Raw genomic sequence first — 23,682 nt, 5'->3', positions numbered from 1 at the left:
GTCCAGACCCTACGGAGAGAGCAGAGAACTGGGAACCCCGTGCCAAGTTTGCCATAGTGATTTCTATTTACTGCAAAAGAAGAAAATGAGATGGTGGATCAGGAGATAGGATTATGTTGTTTCTAAGGTTATGAATGTGCCACACAGAGTTCCTGGCTAATGAGGTTAATCCTTCTGTTGGGGAAAAAAAATCAGATGGTAGCTCCTTTGGCTCTTGGTAAATGCTAGATTATTGCAAGAGGCCAATTAAATCGGGGGTCAAAGCATCTCCGAATGTGGAGAAACAGTTCTCCGCCTCTTCTGGCTGTTCGGAAAGATGACCGAGGTTAGGAGTCTGCTGTGAATGAGGTTCAAGTCAATAAACACCTTGTAATTAGATTCCCTCTAGTGTTTTGTTTTCCTTAAAATACGTATAATTAAATAACAAGAAGTGGAGAGAGCCAAAAGCATGGCATGCAAGCAGGAATAAGGCAGGTAGGGAGCAGGCATGGTGCGGTGCCCTCATGCAGCCGGGCCCGCGGTGCCCCAGCCTCCCTCCACGCTGCTTCTCTCCTCAAGGGCGAACCTCACAGCGGGACACTCAATATTACAGTTACCTGGGGATGAAATTCAAGCTCTGTGTAAAGCCTTCTCCATCCACCTGCGCATCGTTTGTGTGAGGGCTTTACAAATATTTTAAACAGTATAGTGTGGTCTTTGCATTTGCTCTCTGGATTGGGGAATGCAATTGAGTTTTCCTTATGAGACCTCTTCAAAGACTGCATGTTATCAAAGACTCACTAAAACCCTTAAACATTTGAGATACAAGACCACGTCTGGCTCACTGCTTATCATCTGGCCAGGGGTAACTGGCTGTGAACACGAAACACGTGATTTTTGCCCCACAGTAGGCCACAGATAGGCCACCGGTGACTTGTACATTAACAGGGTCAAGACCCATCTCTTACCTAAACCCTTCAATGGTTGCAAACGTAACAGAAGGAGCAAGACACATCTCAGGTCTCTTGAGAACTGCTTGGTTCCATAGACTCAAAGAGCCAGACTAATCTTGATCACCCCTCTACTTTCAGACAGCTGAAACTACAGGTCACCAATTGATTTGGATTTTATTCTCTAATAGCTCACAAAGATTTCTCCTGCACTGACTAGACAAGAGCCTCTTTATCATGCCAGTTGGATCAATTGAATCCTGCTGATAATGCTGCACAGTCTTTGTTCCTTCCTCTATTCTTTACCTCTCCACTGTAAAGAAAATGTGCAATAAGATCGTCTCAAGGTATTGAGAGAAAAATAAGATATCCAGTATTAATATGCTTAGACATTATCTCAGCATCTCAGAGGGGATTGTCTCCACCTGATTCTTAATTTCGTACTTTAATATTTTTCCAGATCCTGTTACATAATTACATAAATCCTATGTGTTACAGAGAATTTTATTCTGCTAAGGAACATCACAATAAAACTGTCTTCTATCCTATTAAAAAAGTACTGTTAATAAAAACACCACCCTTCAACAGAAAAGTGATATTCACAAAACCTGTGCAGCATTATCAAATACCCGTTGCCTTTCCAAGGCTAGTTAGCCATTAACATTATCTATGCAATCGCTAAGTATATGGCAAAAACAGGTAGTGGCAGTTCGTAAAAAAACCTCATCTCAGATGTGATCTTCCTTGGTGTCTCTCCTCTTGCTCCTGCTCTCTCTAGAACAGCACGAAGGATGTGACCCACCTTTTTTTTTGTAGTTTTCAGCTGCAGAAAAAATCAGTGCCTTTTGAAAGTGCCTTTTGTATCTCTACCTTTCTAAAACGGCCCTCCGCGTTAGCGATGCTTGAAAAGAACTGGCAACTTTCTGCCAGACATTGATGGTACCAGCACACAACTATTTGGCGAGAAGGGTGTCGCTCGCCAGTCATTTGAGGTTTGGGCTGGTTTTCCTTTCTTGAGTGATAACGGGGTCTCGCGCCCGGCCAGGGCAGGGAGGTTCGCCTGCGTGCTCTGTGCCCAACTTCTGCCGTAACGTGCTGCGTTTTGAGGCAATGCCAGGACAGCACGGCAAGGTTAGAGGCGTGCCCGGTTTTTGAGAGTTCGCCTGCTGTAATTTTAATCTCTGAAATCAACTTCAGCGCCACGAGGCTGTGGTGACTGTTTGAGGGAGTTGCTAGCATTTCCAGCCTTGGAACCAGATCCGAGGAGATGATTGCTCTTGGCAAGAGATCACCCCACTGATGGCTGCGATCTTTAACCTCCCAGATGCACTGGGAGTAACTGAATGGGACTATGATGAAGTTAAATTGGCACAGACCTGTCTTTTACTCTGTTTCCTCAGAAGATGAGAAGGAAAATAGCCCAATCTTGCCTCACCCTGTGCAATAACCTGAATCTATTAGTACTCTTCCACTCCAACAGCATGGAAATGCTTGTTTTGGTCAGATGGAGAATGCTGGAAAGCCGCTGATGGTGACAGTTGACAAACCCAGCGTGTGCTCTCTGGCGGTTTTTTTCTCTGGCGTTATTTCCCTCAGGTAACACTTTCACATTTTATTTGTGTCCTGCAGATTTCACTGAGCCTCACAACTCTTGGGCACAGCCAACATCCCCCATGGGCTGTGCTTGCCTTCCTGGAGCAGAACGTGCCAGCATTTCCCCTCCGCAAACGCATGTTCAAATCTCACCAAAGATGAGGTGTTGATCCAGTTTGATCTTTGGTCCCCGTCCCCACATCTCCACAGTGCAAAGCCATCTCATTTCAGACCCAGAACGCCTGGGCATGCTGCAGGTGAGAGCTTTCTTTTACCTTGGAACATGTGACTGTAGTGTTTCTTCCTACCAGTGGGAGGTCTGAAGATGTATTTACAATCAGTCGTTTAGATTTAAAAAAACAACTGATGATTCTTGCTGCCCAGCTTTGAGGCACATGAAAAGACCTTGATTTTGAAACTACGCTGAGCACTGAGGATCCAGCCAGCAAGTTGCGCACCCAAAGCGCTCGTTACTTTTTATAATCTCAGCTGAAATACGGCAAAAAGGATTTTAAGAAAGCAAGTACGCAAACTATTTATTATCTATGTAATGTCTGTAACAGTAGTTCTTTGCATTCCCTAATTTCCTCACAATTTACATATAAATGAGACATCGTAACACTGGGTAGTTTTATTACTCCAAAACACTGTCAAGTATGTTGACAAAGCTTTGAGCCTCTTAAATTAAATACTTCAAAAACCCTGTAATTCTGCATTCGGTTTCAGAAGGAATCGATTTAAAGGTATGGTGTGTGCTTTGAAGGCAGGCGGCGCGGCATGCGAAAGCCCAGACGATTCCCGCTGTGGCTGTGAGTCTGCCTGCGCAAGCAGCCGGCACCTTCCTCCGCAGCTTCTCCAAATATAGGGCGGTGACCGTAAAGCCTCTTCTGTGATCGGATGATCCGTACAGAAGTGCTGTTGCCTGCTCATAGACGGAAGGTAAAACTATCGCTCAGTCACGTGAAGTTTGAAGGGGAGCCCATCACCCAGTTCTGCCCACGTCAAAGGAAACCTGGGGTCTGCAACAGATCATGTCCAACAACGCGCAGGATCAAGAGAAGGCAAGTTTGTCAGTTGCACTAATGTTTTTAGGTTAATTTAAAGCAATTAATGTCTATTGCTTTACTGTTCAACTACAAGTTTTGCCACTTAGGTGCTGCTTAATTAATGCAGGGAGAAAAAGCCTCATTTCACTACATCTAAAGGAAATCTGTGTTTGTGGTAACATGCAGAATAAAGAACTTTTAGGGCAGCAAAGTCTGGTGAGGTGCTACAGGGTGGCTGAAAGGTGCTAGTGCTGCTGGCTGCTTAGGGGCTCTGAGTCTGGCTGGGTCTCTCCAGCCCTCTAGCCTGTGCATCATTACTGCCGAGCTCGCTCCCCTCTAGCCGAAGCAGGCCTCCTGCTGATCCTCTTCTCTCATCTGGGGACCATGGGTCACATGCGCAGACTCTCCCTGGGTCTGCATGAGAGAGGACTCCCAGCTCCAAGGATATTCCTTCTTCATGCAGACCATGGACAGATGGAGACCATGTGCAGGAATTACAGTCCACCTAGGACCCAGCACTTCCCTACGCAGATGAATACACTAAATCTCTGCACAGCATTCAGTTGCAGAAGAAAGACTGTCAGATCATACACTTCAAAAAGACCCTAAAACCAGAACACAAGCAGCATCATTTGTATTTTAGGCTATGCTTTGATGCAGAGTGTGTGTGTAAGCATATGGTTATTTACCAAACCTTCCTGAGAGCTCCGCAGGCAAGAGAAGGAACAAAGAAGCACAGGATCCATTAAAAGCAAATGATGGGAGGAAAGCAGTCAGTTGCAGTATTAATAAAGCATTGCTTGCCATCCAAGCTGGATTATTTCAACAGCTAATCAGCTTCAGAGCATAAAGAGACTCTGGAGCACGCATGATTGATGACTCAGATTCTACTAGAGCTGTTGTAATGAGAAGGGAAATCTTTAAATCTTGCTGTGACGTTACCCTAAAACTCAGAGGCATTGGAATAAGCATGGACAGAAGGCAAGTATGAGTCCAAGCAACAATTATCTCTGCGGATCTAAGGATCTTTTTGTTGTACTTTCAAAAGCATGAGTAATCTTCCAAAGCATTCTCTGCCAGGCAAGACTAAATCCCAGGAATTGGTGCTGAATGGGGAGGTATTTTTAAAATTCACACCTAGTGCCTGCATAGTTCAGAAATCTGGCCCAAAAATCTGGCCCAAATATCTGCTTTAATGTCACATGCCATTTATCTTACCTAATTTCAGCTATCTGTAAGTCAACCACCTCATCTAAACCAGATAGCTAGAGGCCTTCCACAGCAGGTAGCAGAGAAAGACCAGTGTCCCCTGAAGCTGACCGCAACAGCCGGTCTTGGACACCATCTAGGGCAGAACTATTTACCGAATGGACCTCCTTGTCTCTCTGCATTGACTCTGGAAGGAGCCTCGTGTACAGGCTGCAACTAGGTACCAGCAGCTGGTGAGATGAACCCATCTAGGGTTTCTCGTGGCTCTGATAGATAAGTCCTTGTGAACACAGGTGCTCTTTCCTAAGATACTACTTTCCACCTGAACTAGAGGTTGCTTTTCCATAGCAGGAAGGCAGTTTGCAGTAGGACATAGCTGACTGGAGGCATGTGCCACACTGCTGACTCTGAGATGTGGCAGAAGTTGGGGGGCTGGGAGTGAGGGACTTGCAGCTTCAAACTGTACCTCTCTTGCCTTTATGGAATGTGAGCTGGAGCCCGGAGGCGCAGGCTAGGGAAAGAAACACTATGGGCAAGAGTAGGGGCCAGAAACTTGAAGTCAAAGTGGCTTCCAGTCTTCAGTGTCTCTGAATTAACAGCGTCCTAATATATCTTTGCTGACTGTATCTTCTTGGCAGCTTTTAATGTCTATTTCTTGCAACTTAGAAGTTCATTCTTATATTTGTATTTGAGTCACTTAATTGCTTCATTTTCTCTATTGTGTTTAAATTTCCTTCTGTATCTCCCAGAATGGTAGCTATATTCAAACCGGAGAGGCACAGAAAAGAGTGCCAGAATGCACAGATAAGGCCACCAGCCAAAGGATGCAAGCTGATTTGACACCCATTGCCAGACCTAGAGATTCAAAATTATGTTAAAAACAATTTACAGTGACACTTAGGGCTGTGAAAAAGAAATCCGCGATACTCTGCCAAATCCGTCCACCACCATCTACCATTTATCAGCCTAATCTAATCAATCATCTAACTCAATTCACTGCATTTATAAAGGCAAGTGTCATTTTCATGTCTAAATGCCACATATGTACTTGATACCCATGTATCAATACTGGTGTGGCATGGATAAGCAATTGCATGCTGAGAGGACTAGCTTCTCCACTGGTTTTACTGGGCCACCTCATCATCTTTCATCAGTTTGGCATCTGAACTAGCTGTAAATAAATTACACCAGCATAAATTGTATTTAGAGAAAGAGCGTGAGGCTGGGAGCCACTGCAAACGAGGCAGAAATACATACCAAGCCAGAAAGTGTTTTTGCAGCCAGTCTGGTGGGAGTTAATGCATACACATATTAATTAATTGTCACTGTAGGCACCAAGCTATAACACAAGTGCTGGAATAGCTTAAAGCATTCACAGCTAAGCTTCCCAGGGCACAGAGATTCCCCTCTTTGCTGAAGTTTTGACAAGGAGGGAAGTGGAAGCATCTAATTTTATACAGACGAAGACTGAAATATTTAGGTGGTGCTTGTTGTTTTTTGTTTGTTTTTGGTTTGTTGTTTGATGTTACTGTGGATACATAGCAAAGCATTGTTAAATCCAGATCTCTGTAAATCCAGATTTAACATAGTTCTAATTCTGGCACTACTGTGGTTCCTGGGTACCTCGTCCAGGAGCAGGACCCTTGTGCACCTTGCCATACAGCAGTTTGTTGCAGAAACAATCTTAGCTCTTTGCCTTTGATCCACAGTAATGATGAAGAAGTTCAGGTGAGTGTTAGGTATCGAATAAATACCTGGCAAAGCAATAGTTGCCCTAAAGACTTTGTGGTCTAAATAGAGAAGATGAAGAAGGAAACAGAGAAAACCTCCCAAAGGGTCAGTGAATTAGCAGAATCAGGAACAAAACCATATTCAGGGTGCTCCTGCCCCTTGAAAACACAGCTCCTCCATTCCCTCACATATGTAAGTCTACACTCACATGGACAAGGCAGAGCTTGCTTTACCTGACATTTGTAATTAGTATTTTGTTACATATTTTTGCCAATTAATAGATGTATTCATAGAGGTGACAGATAAAGATGCCAACTGTTTTCAAAGGACTAGATTTGCTCTTCCCTTCCAAAAGCCAAGGTGCAAACAAACATCACCTGGATTTCTTGGCAACACTGAAGCTAGAATATGATGTTCTTAATAGGACCCCATCTGCTCCACCATCCCACCAAGGCCAAGATGAGGGCTCACAGTTATTCCCTGGGTGTTTTCTACAAAGGTTCCAATTCAGCTCCAAGGAAATCCTCCAAGGACTCCTAGGCATGCCGAAGGAAATTGTTCCATGCCCTATACGAATAATGTTGCCATTGTATTCCTGCAGAAGCAGAAAATATACAATAGTTCACCAATGTTTTCCACCTGTTCATTATATCTTGACTAGCTTTGAAACCTTGCCAGGTTTGCATTAGACAACTAGTTGAGATTACCTTGCAATATTGTCTTTATATCCCTTTGGTTGCTAGAGGGGATATCTAGAGAATGTCAAATACGAGTTCGGTACAGTTTAGCAATAGTCACTGCTTTAAGGCACCGATGGAAAGCTGAGCTCGGGGCAACGCACTAACTAGTTTGTGTATATTTATGAATATTCTACATGACCCCCTATAGATACTCTCAGAATTCATTTTAAAAGGATTCACATTTTCTGGAAGTTTTCCAAACATTGCATATCAGCTTTGCAAACAGTCAGACATATAACTCTGCACTGTAAGTGATCGTTTTTGCTTGAAGTCCTGTGATGAACCTCAAAGCAGCGGGCAGATTGTATGACCAGATGAGCCATTTTTTTAAAGTAGGTGATTCACTGCAGGTAAAGCGCAGCTGTCTTGCTGGGTGACATTTTTTCCTCCCTCATTTCCTAGGGTGGCCTTGCGTAGTCCTTCACAGGACCTGAACGCAAAGACTGGGACGGACTGACTGCCTTTGGGCCCTTTCAGAGGGTAAAGGATGAGGAGCAGAGAACTTATAGATCGATCCTAGGAGTATGAGAAAGAGGTTATTATTCAACTTCCCCCAACTTCAGATTTCTGGGAAAGGCCCTGTGCAATAGAAGAGAGTTGGTTTTGAGTGGCTGAGAAAGGAAAAGTACCAAATTCTTTTAGATCACAAAGCCCAGGGGAAATTAGCTAACATGAACAAATCGGACTGTATGTGGTAACCTGAAGGCATGATGCAGATATTTAGTATCCGGGAAGTTCATGTGCCACGTGTAGAAAATGTCTGTAGTATAAGAGAGACAACTCTGACCTTTCTCAGCAGGTCAGCAGAACTCTTTTATGCATGGGCTTAATCAAGTCATATACAACTGCAGCCGACAGGAGCTCATGATCCACACACGTGATTTGGAGAGGACTCTCCTGCAAGGCACTTAGCACAGTTATCGCTCCCATTTGGCAAATGGTCAGGAATTGCACTTGATTTGATGAGGTGCTGGGAGATAAATTTCCTGTCACCTCTCGAGATAGACGTCGCTGTGCAGCAATCAGTGCCAGCGACCAGATGCTGGGTACGCCACGAAACCACCAGCTTTGCAAGCAGCGCCTGCATGAGCAGAACCTGCTCTGTGCCGAGTCGAAGGGCTTGCACTAGGTATTTTGCGTGGGCATATTCTGCTGCATCTGGGCTACCTTTGGGATATCTTTGGTCTGTGGGAACAGCCTGCCTCGTAGTCAACCCGCGTGGCCAAACCTAGGTCTGCAGGGACAGGCTTTGGGGACCTGCTCTCTGTTTAATCCCAGGAAAGCTAATGAAATTCACCGGACTGAAATGATATCTTGCAGAGAGCTTTTCATTTCATCAGTTTTATCCCAGTGTTTCCTGTAGATAGATGAATGCTAGATGTCATAGGAATACACTCTAATATTAAGTCCTTTCTAGCTATTATTTATCCTAAGAGAAACCTTATTTGCTAGCAATAGAAAAGACCTGAGTACCCAATCTGTCTCCTTGCTGTCTCAAAATAGTGTACCCAGCATTCCCCACAGGGGTCCAGCTTTTGCAGCTTGAAACCTTTGGCTCTTCAGGCGCATTCTTGTGCAGATATTGTCTATCAGGACTTTTTCTATTTCTATCATGATGCTTTAAAAATATGACTCTTACTGAGGAATATCTTGCCTATTATTTCCATACTTTGCTATTGTCTGTACATTCATTGGTGTGATTCCACTAGGACAAATTTCAAACGATCAAAAGTTAGTGAAACTAGTATTGAGTTTGAGGCAAATATATTGTTAATGTTTGTCCTATAGTGAAAATTTTGTACAATAATAATGTTATTTACTAAAAAACCTCCATAACCTATCCGCCCTTCTTCCGTATCCATCCACATTGCTGATTAGCTGGCAACCACCTTCTTCCGCAGCATCCGCTCTGCCATGTTGCTGTTTATTGAATTAGACACCCTGAAGGAAGATCGCTGTGTCAGAGGAACCCAAGACGCTTGGTGAGTGCTGGGATGGATGTCACACTTGCTAAGATGACTAAATTATCTTGTCAGGGAGCATTAAAGTTGAAGTCACTTCTTAAGGACTGCAGAACACTTTGTAGTGCACTTCCACAGGGCTGAGACTCCCTGTCTGCTTGCCTATGCACTTTCCTACGAGCCCATGTGCTGGTAGGACCCTGCACCCTGGCAGGGGGGTGCAAGGTGACCGTGAGCTGGGCGAAGAGCAGAGGTGCAGAAAGGCTGTGTCTTTGCATTGCTGATGAAAACCCAGAAGGGAGACAGAAAGCGCAATGCTGCAAACAGAGTTTGATATCCTGATCGAGCTGATTTAATATCTCACTGCTGCTACTGGAAGCTCTGCCATCATCCCCCTGTGCCTCCCCTGGTGCTCAGGAAACCTTTCACGGAGCTGGTTCAGCTCAGGAACGCGGCAAAACTTCACCGGGTTTTCCAGCGAAGGGGCTGACGCGTAGCCTGGCCAGGAGCCTGCAGGCAGCGCCGCGGGAAGAGGCACGGGGACTGCCCTGGTCAACAGATGTGCGCCCTTAGGTCACTTTGCCAGCACCGTTCAGCCAAACCCCAGTTGTACCCTGCCCCTGTGAAACCAGTCCAGGAATCTAGAGGCCTCAGAAATGGGTGTCAGTGACCATGTAAAATATGCTTAGTGTGGCTGAGGCTCAGGCACGTTTGTGCGCTTACATATGCAGTAGACTCCCCCCGCAACAAGCTCAGGTGCTAATTTGCATTTGTTGGCTGCATCTTTAAAAAATCATGAAGGTAATGAAAGCAAAAGCCTTGCCTGGAATTGTAAGTGACTGGTTAAGCGTTTCTCAGGTAAACCACATGCGCTTTCCTATTTGGGCAGCGTTGAATCTACACCACTTAAGGAATCTCCACATGTGAATGGATCGGAAAGTAATAGCCATTTCCCAGGGGCTGATGAGTCTTTTTTTGTTGTTGTTTTTTTTCCAGTGACAGGAGGTGATTTGTAGCAGAGATCACACTCTGCTCCCTGAAAGTGGTGTCTTTTCATTTACTCTGCGAACAACATGACACTGTATTATTGCCCTCCTGCAATAATGCAAGGACATGTCTAAATTGATCTCTGCTCAATCCCATTTGGGAAAGTGCTGGAGCCGATCCTGCAAAAGCCGGCGAAGCCACCTGACTGGGGAATGACATGTTCCCAGGAAAAGAATTTATGCTGCGGACACGAACGCATTTTGCTAATTGAGATTCTCCTTGAACACAAGTAAAATTGTAGCATATCTGAGCGTGGGCTGGCGTGTATAACCCTCGCTGAGCTGTTCGGGGGGGTTCAGTCATCATCCGCCTCTTCGAAGCAAAATTACCTGGTTGCCTCCATCAGCGGCAGATGCACTGCTCTTCGCCCGCGTAGAGAAGCAGGGTTTGGAGAGGTGGGTGCGCCCGAGACACGTTGCAGACTGTGCTGTCCGGCCAGGCAGCAGCGCCCGGCCGACAGCAGGCAGCAAACGAGTTCAAATGTCGAATGAGTGCAAACAGCCCAAAAGCGGCTGCTGAGTTTCGCAGGCGGAGGAGAGGCTCTTCCCGCGCCCGCGCTGTCGCTCTTGCTGCAGCACGGCTCTCCCCGAAGCATGCGTGCCGGCAGCCCGTGACCCGGCGGCGCGAAGCCTCGCGAGATGCGACGGTGCGGGGGACACTGCTCCAGGCCAGGGGACAGACATGCAGCCGGCCGTTTGCAAAGGCTGGCTGGGCCGGCCGCCTGCTGCAGTGCAAATTCTGCAGATTTGAGGGTTTTTCCATGTCACCAGTCCCTGCAGCATGCAGGCTCTGGGTCTCAGTCGGACGAATCAATGTGTGTCTCACTGGGAGCAGCTTGCAGGGGTACCGCCAGCAAGACCGGAAACGGAGACGTACGTAACAACCGCGATGGGCTGCTTCTCCTCCTAGCGCTGGTCCTTCTTGTGGGAGCCAGTGCAGAGCAAGGAGATTTCACAGGCTTCATGAAATTCCTGTGCCAAGCACCAAACAGCACTAAGTCAGTCCCAGCCACTGCTAAAATAACACACATCAAAATCCAATAACTTACTGTGGGTCCAAAAGGAAGAAAAGAAAAACCAAGCAACACGAAATTTCCCTTCCCCTTCCCCGCTTCCAGCCAAGAAACAAGCAAACAAAGGACTTTATCTGACATCAAATCCATGGTTTCTAAAACAATAGATTGTGGGGCTATTTATGTTTAATTATTCAGCTTAGAGGAAAGAAAACAGCAGAGGAGTTGTTAATCGGCAATCTGCACGTTGCATTATTCAGCGGGTGCTTTGGTGGGGGGATGCCGGGAGTATCTCTGTGCTTGTTTTGCAGTGAGCCTCACTTCTGTCTGTCCCATCTTGCCAGCATTGCATTTTGCACTTCTCACGGCAGGGAATTCACTGATTACTCCCCTCTAATTGAGTTTGGGTAATGAAAGTCACTAAAAATCTCTTGCATGTCATTTGTTGTCATGTATCTCATTAAACCATTAGATTTGTTCTAGACCCCTGAAAAAGGAGGCCAGGAAAAGAAAAAGTCCAATTTCCCAGTATTTCTTAAATGTTTCCAGAGAAACGGCACAGGATAATTACAGCTGCTTTTGCATTATTTAACCTGCCTACACACCCCCGGGACTTTGAAGAGAGAAAGTCAGACAAGATCCTGGAAAGCTGTTTTGTTAGGTACCGTTGTGCGTGGGATCAGTTTACTGAAGGGGCGAGAGATTTTGAAAATATTCACGAATGCAAGTTTTGCTGGTTCAGTTCAAGGGTGTCTGCATAAGGGATGAGACATAACGTGCCAACACCAAAATCAGACAAGAACTACCATACAGCTATTCGCCACTGAGATCACAGCCGAGACCTGAGTCCCTAATCACTTCTGAGCTTCGTTCTCCTAGCTGCAAAGTAGGGACGTAAGGCTCACTCACTAACCAGAAAAGGTTTTGAACAGGCTAACAGGCCAAAACGATGCTTTGGAAAGATCGCGTTCCCGTGCGTGTTGTGCTGACCTGCTAGGACAAGCTGCAGGACACCACAGAGTTAATGCACGGTAACGCTCGCTTTCTGGTGCACACCACCCCAGCCGGGACAAGCAGCAGCATGAATATTTGAGATTTAACTTTCCCTAATATCACCCCATTTACTTTATGTCAGACTGTGTTTATCTTCTGCTGCTCACATTTAAATGTCAGAGTATCAGCATGTCTAAATTCCTCTTTTTATAGATGGAAACCGTCAGGTTTTAAACACAAAAGGCACCCGGGACTGTGATATACATATTACCCTGGCACAGAGTTTAACCTTTAAAACCTGTTCTTTAAGAATCTGTTTTAGGATAAAGTCAATCACTTCAATAAAATGATAATTCACTGTTATATACCTCCTGGATCCTGAAGAAACCACAAGTGCTTTGCAAAGGATAAAAGCAGCACAGAGCAGTATCTTAATACTAATTAATGTGTGATATAATGAAGGACTAAAAGTTTATGTTTCCCATATACCTTGAGGTCTTCCTGGTACTGGGACTGAAAGATAATACATTGAAGGATGGCTCGGGTAGAGCCCCAACGGTTGGCCCTTTGCACTCCAGCTTTTCTCTTTGAAAAATCAGGCCAGTTTCTCTGGCTGGGCAATAAAACCCCTCCATTCCCAAGGACACTTCATCAAAGTACGTTTTTTTGAAAAGCCCAGGCCAGCAAAGCGTGCTTGAACTCTGCTGAGCGGATGTGATCGCTGTGGAGTTGGCACCCATCTGAGGTGGCCTCGGGCCATGGCACCCTGGGCCCTGACCTGCACCGAGCATCATCTCCACTGGGAGTCATCCATCAGGGACAGTCACAAGATGAAGCTCCAAGAAAGACTCCAAACAATGCCAGAGTTAAACTTTAGGGTCCATTTTCAGGTTATTTCTATATTTTTGGACCCCATCTAGACACATGATAATTAAAAAATAAGAAAAGGCCCATCAAGCGAAAAGATATTTTAAAAAATCAGAGTCTGGTTTGAGCTTTTTGTGAAAGACGATAGCAATTTTGCTAGGTTTGTCTCCAAAATTGTTGTGTGCCTTTTGAATGACAACGGCTGCTTACTAAGGAAGGTGAATTTGAGTGAGAATTCGACAACAGGAGTCAGAGAACAAGGGAGCTCAAGGACATTATTTTAAAAAACAAATGGTGCTTTACCATGAATATGATCCTCTTGGCTGTTTGCTCACTTCACAGGGTTTGGGACCTAGAACCAGCGCTTGCCGCTTTGCAGTGTCATGGCACAAAGTTCCTTAACAGATACAGCAGGGAAAACATTTCCATATATTCTTAACCCTTGCTGCCCTTCAGTGGGCTGGGATCCCTCCTTGCCAAGAAGAGAATTCCGGGTAGGCTTTACTACAGCAATATCACCAGAAATCTCCAAGCTGTTAAAAGGAAACACTCAAAGAAACAAGGTTTCTCTGGCTTGGGTATCAGGTAGAAATCCACATGGATTCCTTTAATTTGGGTAATACCTCCCTATCTTCATTAGAAGAATATCCCTCTCTATTTCATGGTGGGAAAATCTCTCTTTCGCTGATGGAGCCCAGGAGACATCTCCACCAATTACCAAGTTATTAGCTCTTTTAAAGGACAAAAACAAATGGGCTATTGAGGTTTGATTGCATTACAAAATGGTCTTTTTTCCTCTGTTTATTTTTGTCAGCTAGATCTAGGTAATATGTTCCAGGAAATGAGACAGCAGTGCTATCTGGGGGCAAGTTTAGCTTAGGCAGGTCTGTAAAGGCTTTTTGGCTCTGCAAATACCTTCTGATGTTGCACACTCAGCCCTGCTGCCACTGCCCCTCTCGTTCTTACTTTCACCTCTGCCAGTGCAACTTCCCGATGAAGCAGCACTGAGAAGATGCAACTTCTCAGGGCACAGGAAAATTGCTGCTCACACGCAGGAGTGAAAACAAGGCCTGGGGTCTGCCCCAAGCTCTTGGCGTTGTGTTGGGCACATTGCTTCAGAAGAAGGCTAAGTCTAGCAAGGCTCACGCAAAGAAGCAGGCACTACAGGTAGGACTCGTCCATTTATCCCCTATTTGTATATGCACTAATCCAATGTGTTGCACTGACCCCTGAAAAGCATTCCCGTAGCAGTTCACTGATGCTTTTGTGACACAAGTAGCTGCTCGATTAGATCACAATGAAATGGTTGTTTGATACCATTCATTAGAACAGAGCTCTTTGGCAGGAATAGGTGAAGAATAGGTAAAATAGTCTACTAATTGCATTGCATCTCATCCTCCAGCTTTGTAACCTCCCTCCTTGTAATTACGATAACTTCGATAACTTCACGCTAGAGGTTTTGTGGGATTAATGTGACGAGTGGTAGAGGGGATAAGACTGCTGAGGAAGCAGTAACTTTGTGATGGTGGTCACAGCAGAAGGGCTGGTGAGGACGTGTGCCCAGGGTGGCATCACGTCGACGACATGCAGCTGTCAGCACAAGTGCAGAACTCAGCCTGCACGCAGCTGGAGCAGCCAGATGCTATGTAAGCTGTTTCAATATGTAATTTTATGGATCATCTTTAAAATATGGCTGTCGGGCAGTGATAAGCCTGCAACTTTATCTGCAAAAGAGAGTTGTTATTTATCTAGATTGATCGGATTATAAAGTCAGGACCTTTAATTAAAGAGTACCATAATCCAAAATCAAAATAATACAAGTCACTGCCCAGCACATGGACTGGGTCTTCTTCAAAGCTGCTGAGCTTAAAGTCCACTCACGCTGTTAACAGTTTGTGCCTAACTCCATATATTGCCTGGACTTTTAATAAAACCTAGGATATTGAATTCACCAGCTCTAATTTGCGTATGCTCAGTAGATAGCTTTGTGAAGGGGTGATAGCGGCTATCCTACAAACATCCAGCTGGAAGTCACCCCAAAAAGATGGATTTCTCCCACCCCAGCCTAGGTGCTTTAACGTGCAGTGCAGTGGGAGCTGGGCCTATTCGTGTCCCAGCAAGGGCTTGTCTGAAGGGCTCCCCGCAAAAGAGCAGAATTGACCTTTGCGTATCAGCCCTGCTCCCCGCACTGCACAGAGCCAGCTCCTGCTTTGTTCCAGCACAGGCAAGTTTCACAGGGGGAGAGCTGCAAATCCTTGACCCCACAGCACCCTCCGAGCCTCACGTGGGGATTAGACTTCTGGACTGTGGGAGTTCACAGCAACGCAAAACATTGTCTTGTTTCTAAAATGAGGACACAATGCATTTTTTACTTTCTCTTCCCTTTTTTGAGCAGCTGGAATATTTTAGCTTTTTTTTTTTTTAATTTCAATGTTATGGAGGAAATTTCAAGCTGATTAGTTGGAGTCTGGCAAAGTAATAAAGTGACTGAGAACAGCGTATGAAAGCAGAATTCCCAAATCAGCCGCAGTTGCGCGGCTGCTGAAGTGAGCTGTGCCATAAAAGGTCGCAGGACAGGCGGGAGCTTCGCCGCGCTGGGACTGAGTTGTGCAGGAAGGTCGGGGACTTCGCTGCAGAGGCGAGACACAATTCAGGCTGAGGTCACTGCAAGAGGCTTTAGCTTCCCCTGGCTACTGAGCAATGAAAAGAGCCAGCAATGAGGTCCCCACAAAGCCCAGCTGATCCTGGTGGAACAAATAAAGCCCCAAATCCATTCTGCAAGACAAGGTCACCTGGCAGCCAAGGTCTGCAAACGAGCCTGCTGGTTTCTTTGTCAAGTTGCAGTCCTTCCGTCTCCTTCTCTTCTGTTTCTGTTTCAGTCGTCCCCTCTCCAGCCCTAAGATTTCTTTGCTTTTCGTTCTCCTCACTTTTTTAATAGGTCCGGGCTGGGATGGAGAGTGTGCTACTATAATGCATTATTGCACTGACTCCTGCACTGGTTGTTCAGACATGCAGAGGCTGGAGGTCAGGGAAGTTTTTAATTCACAGACTTCTCTGTTTGCTCACTGAGCAGGGGCAGGAGCCATCGACTTAGCAGATTCAGAAGCATCTTGCAGCCACATTACAATGTGCATTTCTGCAGGCAGCAAATCAATATGCATCTCGTGATGTCTTATCGAATGAAAAAGAAACATACGCCATATTATAGACATACACAGGCCAAGGAAAAAATTCAGTGTGGGTGAGAGGCTCCAGCCCATCCTGTAGCAAGGTGCCAGTGCTGAGACTCGCGCCAGGCCCCATGGGCCAGGCGAGCATGACATTGCCAGCTACGGCGGTGAGCCCCTGGCCCCAGCGCCACCGCGGGAGGCAGCGCTCCCACCCAGCTGACCCTTTTGGAGACTGGGGCAGCAGCCGGGAGCCCTGAGGCTCGCCTGGGTGCGGGTACAGATAGCCGTGCTCGTCTGCTGGGCTCCATGTCCTGCCCTGGCCACCGTTCCCTGCCCCCTCCTGGGCCATGGTGGGAAGCCAAATGGATAATGCCACCCAGTGTCCGCGATAAAGGGAGAAAACATGACAACTACATGTTCGGTAGATGGGAAGCTAGCTGGCTAGGAAGAGAGGGCAAAGCACTGAAGGTTTTAAGTGACAACAGCTGGGCCAAGGCAATGCAAGCAGAAGGACAAGCTGCGCTGTGCTGGCTCAGAGAAACCTGGGTTTCCTAAGCCCTTGCGAGCTGTGGTGCAGCATAGCAGCCACCTGCAGCCATCATGTGTTGACGAGGCCTCTGAAATGGCCCGTGGGTGCCTGTATGTCACAACCTGCATCCAAGCCAGCTGGCTGAGCTCTGCAAAGAGATACGGGCAGACGGCAAAGCCTGTGACTTCCAGCAGAGCAAAGGGCAAGTGTTTCCCCGTGGAGATCACACACCTCGGAAATCACCCACAGAACAAGCCTTTGCGTGTACATTGTCTGAACAAAGGGCGCAGGAAATCAGTGATGTTTTCTTTCACACCCAAATGAGCTGGTGCCTGGCCATCACCAGCCCTTGCTTAATGTCACCAGTGCCACAGCTTTGCAGGGGGGACAGCTTCAAACCCATGCCAGGCGAAATGAGCTGCACTCGCTCTGCCTGCCTGCCTGAGCTGCTGCCATGCAGGGCAGGCTGGTCAGCAGCTGACAGGTACGACCAGATCCACGGAGGAAGCATGAAAGCAAAGCAGGACAGCGCAAAGCCCTCTTCTCTCACTGCAGGTGAAGGCAAGACATGACAGAACAATATGTGGAGTAAACCTTTCCCTGGGGAAGTTAAAACAACAAGAAACCCTTGGAATCATACAGATGATGATAGCTTGATTACAAGTTATTAGTGCCAGTGAAGCAAGAAAGCTATGAAATTTCACACTGCACTTCCTCCTCTGGAGGAGAGGAATAAGATACTCTCTCAAATGTGTCTTTGAGGAATAAAATTCTTCAGCAATTCTAACTGACAACATTTATGCCATTGCTAATAGACACTAACAAATAGCCATCTTGTAACTACAGATAGCAATACTCTTGTGGAAGTCAGATTTTTTTTGATGAAATAGTTTTAGATATAGCCTTTTGGCTTTCAAGTTGATGGGATGGACAATATGCCCTGGAGAAGACAGTAGGAGTTTCCATGCACCTGGAATTTGGCTTCAACATGGGCTGCAAAGAAGGTGGATTTTGCTGCAGTGCAACCCAGACCATAAGAGCTGATCCATTCTCATAAGAATATGGATAAAGAAGGCTGCACCTATGGTAACTTCTGGCCTCTTGAAGGCAAACTATTCAGCAGATAAAGGTCCACAAATCTTCAACTAGCTTTCTAGTTTTTAATCATTCTACAAAGAACGGTGATATGGTCAAAATTTGACACTTGGCAAATGTTACTCACAGCTTCTTGCACTTGAACATTTTCTCTCTAGGATGTGCGTGTCCAAAGAGGCAGAGAAGCCAGGAGGGTCAGTTCACTTCAGACAAGCAGTCCCAGAGCCTGAGGGAGCCAGGCCTTTCGCAAGAGCAGGTTTTAACTGCAGTATTTTCTGTTTCTGTTGGGCTAGAAATTGTATATGACCTTATTGACGAGAAGTGTTTTGGTCTCAGTAAAGTAACATCTGTATAGGCTGTTCATCTGCTCTTGAAATGCAAATTTCTGTTAAGAAAAAATACCATCATATGCTTAATCAACAATGAAAATACAGATCTTTGATCCATTCTCTGTCCTCAGTCTGGACAGATTGTTAAATGATGTTTTTTATTTTTATATTTCTAGTATCACTTATTTGAATCATGAATTAACTGGCTATAAATAAGATGGAAATTGGAGGTGTAACTCTAACCATCAGAGGAGCAAGTTCAGGAACAGCCTTCTAATGTGATTAACAAAACAAAAATCTAACTAGTTTGAAGATGGAGGCTGATGAATATAAAAGAACTATGCGACGACATACTTGCACAGTGAGCATCCTGGGAGATTCTTTTCGAGCCAGAGCTGCGTTGTAATCAGTAAATATAGAATCTGTGTAATATGTTCAAGGAAGCGACTTGTTATGGCTTTGTTTAAGGGAATTCTGCACAAGAGCGTAAGAAACATCCCGCAGGATGCGAGCAACAGTCGGTGCAGCCCAGGGCTCGGGCTCTGGCTGTGGCAGCAGGAGATGTTGCTCTGGGAGTGCAGAGGAGCCAGGCCCTTCTCCACTGTCCGCCCTCCCCGCAGTCCTCCAGCACCAAGAGATGGTGTACCAGGAATGCTGAACAGCACATCCCTGCCCAAACTTAGCATACACCATGACCTGATTTTTTAAAGAAAATTTATGTATTTTTAATATTTATTTTATTTTTCTCCCCTGTGGGAGGCAGCACTTAAAATGTTTGACTCCGGCTTTCAAGTACAGCAACGAAGACCACTGGCTTTAGGCTGAAATAGCCCCAGCCCAAACTGGCTGTAGAACTATTGCAGATTTTGAGAGGGACTGTAGCCTTCTCTGATCCTGTCTCCACAAGCCCCATGCAATGACACAACACCTCCAGCAGGTTTTGTACCTGCATCAAGCAAATGGGTTTGGGGCAACAGATGAGCCCCTAGGGAAAAGATGCTTTTCATGTGGACATTTGTGCTTCTGTATTTCTTCCTGGTTTCTTCTTAACCTACCCAAAACCAAGATGTCTCATAGGAGTTAGGGTGCTTTAAGATTTAGCTGAGTTTAGACAAAATCCGGATAATCTGAGTTGACTTGGGCAGCCTTTGAAAATCTATTTGTCTATGAGTAATACTCAGGCAACAAGTTTTGGCCAGAGGGTTTTTCCCCAATAAGGATTTATGGTTACAAACCTAGCTGGTACGTTCCTACGTGACTCTTCCTCTGCTGGTGTTACTTGTCAGCACAGAGCTCTTTTTTTTCTGGAGAGGATACTGAGGTGTAGAAGGATGTAATAACGTTTTGGATTTGCTGTCAAATTTTGGAAAGCTTTACTTTGCCCATGAACATCTGGAGGCTATGGACTGATTATAGGCAGGAGGACAACACATATGAAAATGTCTGCATCTCTGCTTCAGATTTTCCAACCTCTCCACGTACCATGGAGGTCGCTGCAGGAAAAACAACCTCTCCTTCTGGAGCTGTTAGTAGTGGCTGTGCCAGGAAGAGGAAATAACAGCTCATTAGTAATCAAGCAGAAATGAAAAAATTCATTTAACCCCTTCCATGTGCCAATGGTGAGACAGAGATAAAAGTAGATAAAACAGGGAAATTCAGGGCCCCAGAAAAGAGGTTAGCAGAGAGCAGGTGACATGAGGACGAAGAGGTGCAGAAGGCAGGATTTGCTTCACAGTCCGAGGTCCAAAGGCTTGGTGTCGAGCACCCACCAAAAAAGAGAAATCAAGTTTCCAAAGAGTTAAAAAAACTGTCTCATGTGCACCTGATAAATAAAATAAAATTTCCAACTCAGAGACGATCCAAGACCATTTTTCCAATAAGAAATAAACCCAGGGCTTAGAAAATGCACACACACAAAGCAGATGAAACTTAAAAGCGTTTTACCAGCACAGTAGTTACAAAAAAAAAGGTGACCTTTAAAGAAAGCCACTGAGAGTTCACTTGCAGCAAAAAATAAATAAAAAAATCAGTTGGGTTAACGCAAAAAGTCCTATCTCCCAGATGTTTCTTCTGGCGCAGTTTAGTACTCTTTTTACTAGGTGTTTTAGCATCAGGATTTTAAAATTCTTTTTTTTTTTTTTTAAGTGCTGGAATAAATGGCAGGGAAGGGCAGAAATATCATCTCCCTTTGCATCCTCCCCTCTCGATCAAGGCTAGCAAGAGGTACTGGCTGCTTTTTGTCCTTTCCTTGCACAACACTTTAGTCCAGATGAAGTTTAACTTCTCATTGCTTTCCGAGTGGTAAAAGGAAAGAGGTGGACTATCTACCTCTTTTCACCCTGACAAAAGTCATCTTTGGAGCTGAGAAAAATGTGTTAACTCTGTACAGAACTTATTTAAACTGGAAAATATGAAACCTTCCTTTGCCGGAGTGACCCCAACTTAGAGTTTTGCTACCGATATCATGGCCGTTGCCCTGAGATGAGGGGAAGCTGCAGCACTGCAGAAAGAGGTTTTCTTTCTTGACAAGGTCTCCAATGTCCACGCTGAACCTTTTGCTCACCTGCCATCCCCCTTCAGGCTACAGGAGAGACCGACGATATGTAAAGCACAGCTCTTCATTGCAGGCCTTTGAGATAACAGTAGTCGTGATCATCTCTGTTCCCTGCTCTGATCGGTTGTTGTGCCAGACGAGCAAGGCTATTCTGCTGTGGGCATCATGTTCCCCTCAGGATCAAATGGAGAAAATTTACCGCCCCCGGAGGAAAATATTACCAGCATAGACCAAAGCTGCTGTAAATTGACAACTTTCAAAGTCTCTAAGGCAATGGTGACCTCAATGGTCAGTCTGTCTCTCTCTTCCCTGACTTAAAGCACATTTCTATTTAAAAGGGCAATGGATAAATTAAAATGCAGGCTTTGGGCTGAACAATTAAGTTATTATCTTCCCAAATAACACTCAGGATGTCTTTGTCTTTGAAAGATCAGGAGAGAACGGAATGTCTTTGTTTCATTTTTTCAATGCTGTCGATTCAGGCAGTTTGAGATTCTTTACATAAAGCTTCAGCTCCTGGAGGCAGTTCATGGGGTGATGTTCTTGTCCCTAAAAACAGCTGAATAAGCTATGACCATCTAAATGTTGAAAAGAAAAACGCTAGCTTCAGGTGAGTGACTGAGCTGGAAATAAGACTCCCACGCACCAGTTGCTAGCATCCCTGTGGGCAAGGCCTAACAAACGGTGTAAACCTGGGATAACTCCGGTTTGGTCCACGTATTTACAGCAGGGAAAATCCAACATGAGATTAGAAAGGTGCCACCAGCAGAGTGGCTGGGAGCACAGGTCCCTGCTCCTGTAGTGCACAGCAGTGCTCCCAGGGCCGGCACCCCTATGCAGAAACACCATAGGTTCAGTTTGAGCGCAGCTATCACGGCAGCCTGCATATTCTTTAAATCTGATCATGCTTGATGCCTGTTACAAGTTTTATTAATTTTAAAAGCTTTCTGATCTCTTCCAGTTAAGCTTTAATTACTGTTCTTCGCTTCCAGCCCATGGAAAGATCAAAACCAGTTTAGAGGAAGAGATCTTTTATTCCTTACCAACCCTGCCCTGAATTATATTTCTTTACTTTGCACATCCATGAGATCATTACGTATAAAGCAGCAATCAGTTAGCAACATCTACAGTAGCCATGCTCCAAATGCTTGTGGCAAGATGCCAAACACAGTAAATGTGACTTTAAGGCTGTGCAGTTGGTCCTTTGAGCTTTTTAAGTTTCTAGCTGGAGAGAAAAAAGAAAAAAAGAGACAGCTGGTGCAATTACTTATGCTTTCAATTGCCAGTTATGTAACAGGCAGGTACACGGATATATTTCAGACCCTTCAGTTTGAAGGCCATTGCCCGTCATTTGGTTTGAAGACCATTGCCCTCTTCAGAGAAGATACAACAGTAAGAAGCAGCCAAAAGATGTCACAGCTTGGGGAGCTCATTGGTCACTTCATTTGAAAGGTGAAATTGCTTTCAAAGGGTTCTTCCATCAGCATTCAGGGCCTCCGACATTTGCCTTTCTCTTTGCATCTTCTCACAGTCATCCATACTTTTGTTAGCTCTACGTAAGGTGACTGCAGAGTGTTTGCCTGGCAGATAGCCATTTGTGAGAGCAAGCCTATGCCGAACGCGGCCGCATACTCACCAAGTGCCGTACTTCATGCTTGGGCTGGAGGTGGGCATGTGCTCGGCTTGCCGATCCGCTCCGCTCCGCCAAGCTGATGCTCAGTTCTGGCTAAATGTAGCGTTTCTAATTCTACCCTGCCTAAAGCCTGGGGATTGAAAATTCTAAATTTATCAGCTTCCCCTTTTCCTAAACAGATCACTTGCTATCCAAGTGGAATGGACAATCGAGATGCTACAGTCCGTCCATAGCCATCAGAGCTCAGAATTAACTGAACCACCAAATCTCCTAAAATCTGACAATGACTCGGCTACCAGGACCTAAGTGCAACTGTTCCTTCCATCTGCATATTTAAAACTGGGGAGTGGAATTTTTAAACGTAGCAGGTCCAACTTGCACTGATTTCCATGAGAATGAGGTACCTAGCTACTTTGAGATGTGGTCCATACTGCTCTTTTTGGTAATGAAATGACATTTTCTATTACGGGAAAATCGCAGGGATGCTGGGGGATCTTACTTCACATCAGACATGAAGGGATCCCCTGCTGGACCCATGGATAGGCATCACTCCTCCATCTTCCCTACTAAGGCTGGAAAGTAAATCACGAGCTAGCAGGACACTTTTATTCTCAAGCTCGATTTCTATAGCAGCTTGTCTGGGATTCAGAAATCTTGAGCTCTATTCTCCAGCTGCTGTAAGATCTCTTGACAAGGAGTCACAACTGTCTTCGCTAGCTTTCACCTTAGTCCAACAACAACTGCAGTAAAGGAAAAAAACAAACAAGCTGAGAAGTGTGCTGAGCAGCCAAAGAGCAAATGTAGGGGAAATATTTTTATAGAAAGTCTAAGCAGTTTTGCAGAGCTCTTTTCAAGTGCATTTACTGAAATTTCCCCAGAGCCCTCCTAATGTAACTACTGTTGGAAAGATCCTAACTAAGAGAAACAGCTCCTGCTGAGTGATAGTCCATAGCTTTATTAGTGGAGATCAAAGAGAATAAAACAATTACTGGTAATTTCCAAGGAACTGTTTTTCCAGGGGGCACTGGAGATGAAGGCTCTGAAAATGGGTCCATGTGTGCTTAGGTAATGGATAGGCGTTTAGCTCTTTGTTTTACATTTCTGCTGGCAGAGGGAGTTACCTCCATTACAAAATTCACTGATTCTATTCTGGGATACACTGATGCAAATGTGAAGAGCGCTCGGGAGAACTTGGGACCCCTTGCCTCTTATAACGTCCTAACGGATGCAGGATGCCGACTGCA

The sequence above is a fragment of the Struthio camelus genome, chromosome 15 (assembly GCF_040807025.1).
Source record: "Struthio camelus isolate bStrCam1 chromosome 15, bStrCam1.hap1, whole genome shotgun sequence".
NCBI classification, from domain to species: domain Eukaryota; kingdom Metazoa; phylum Chordata; class Aves; order Struthioniformes; family Struthionidae; genus Struthio; species Struthio camelus.
The sequence above is the reverse complement of the archived record's forward strand: the minus strand, read 5'-3'. Positions refer to the sequence as shown.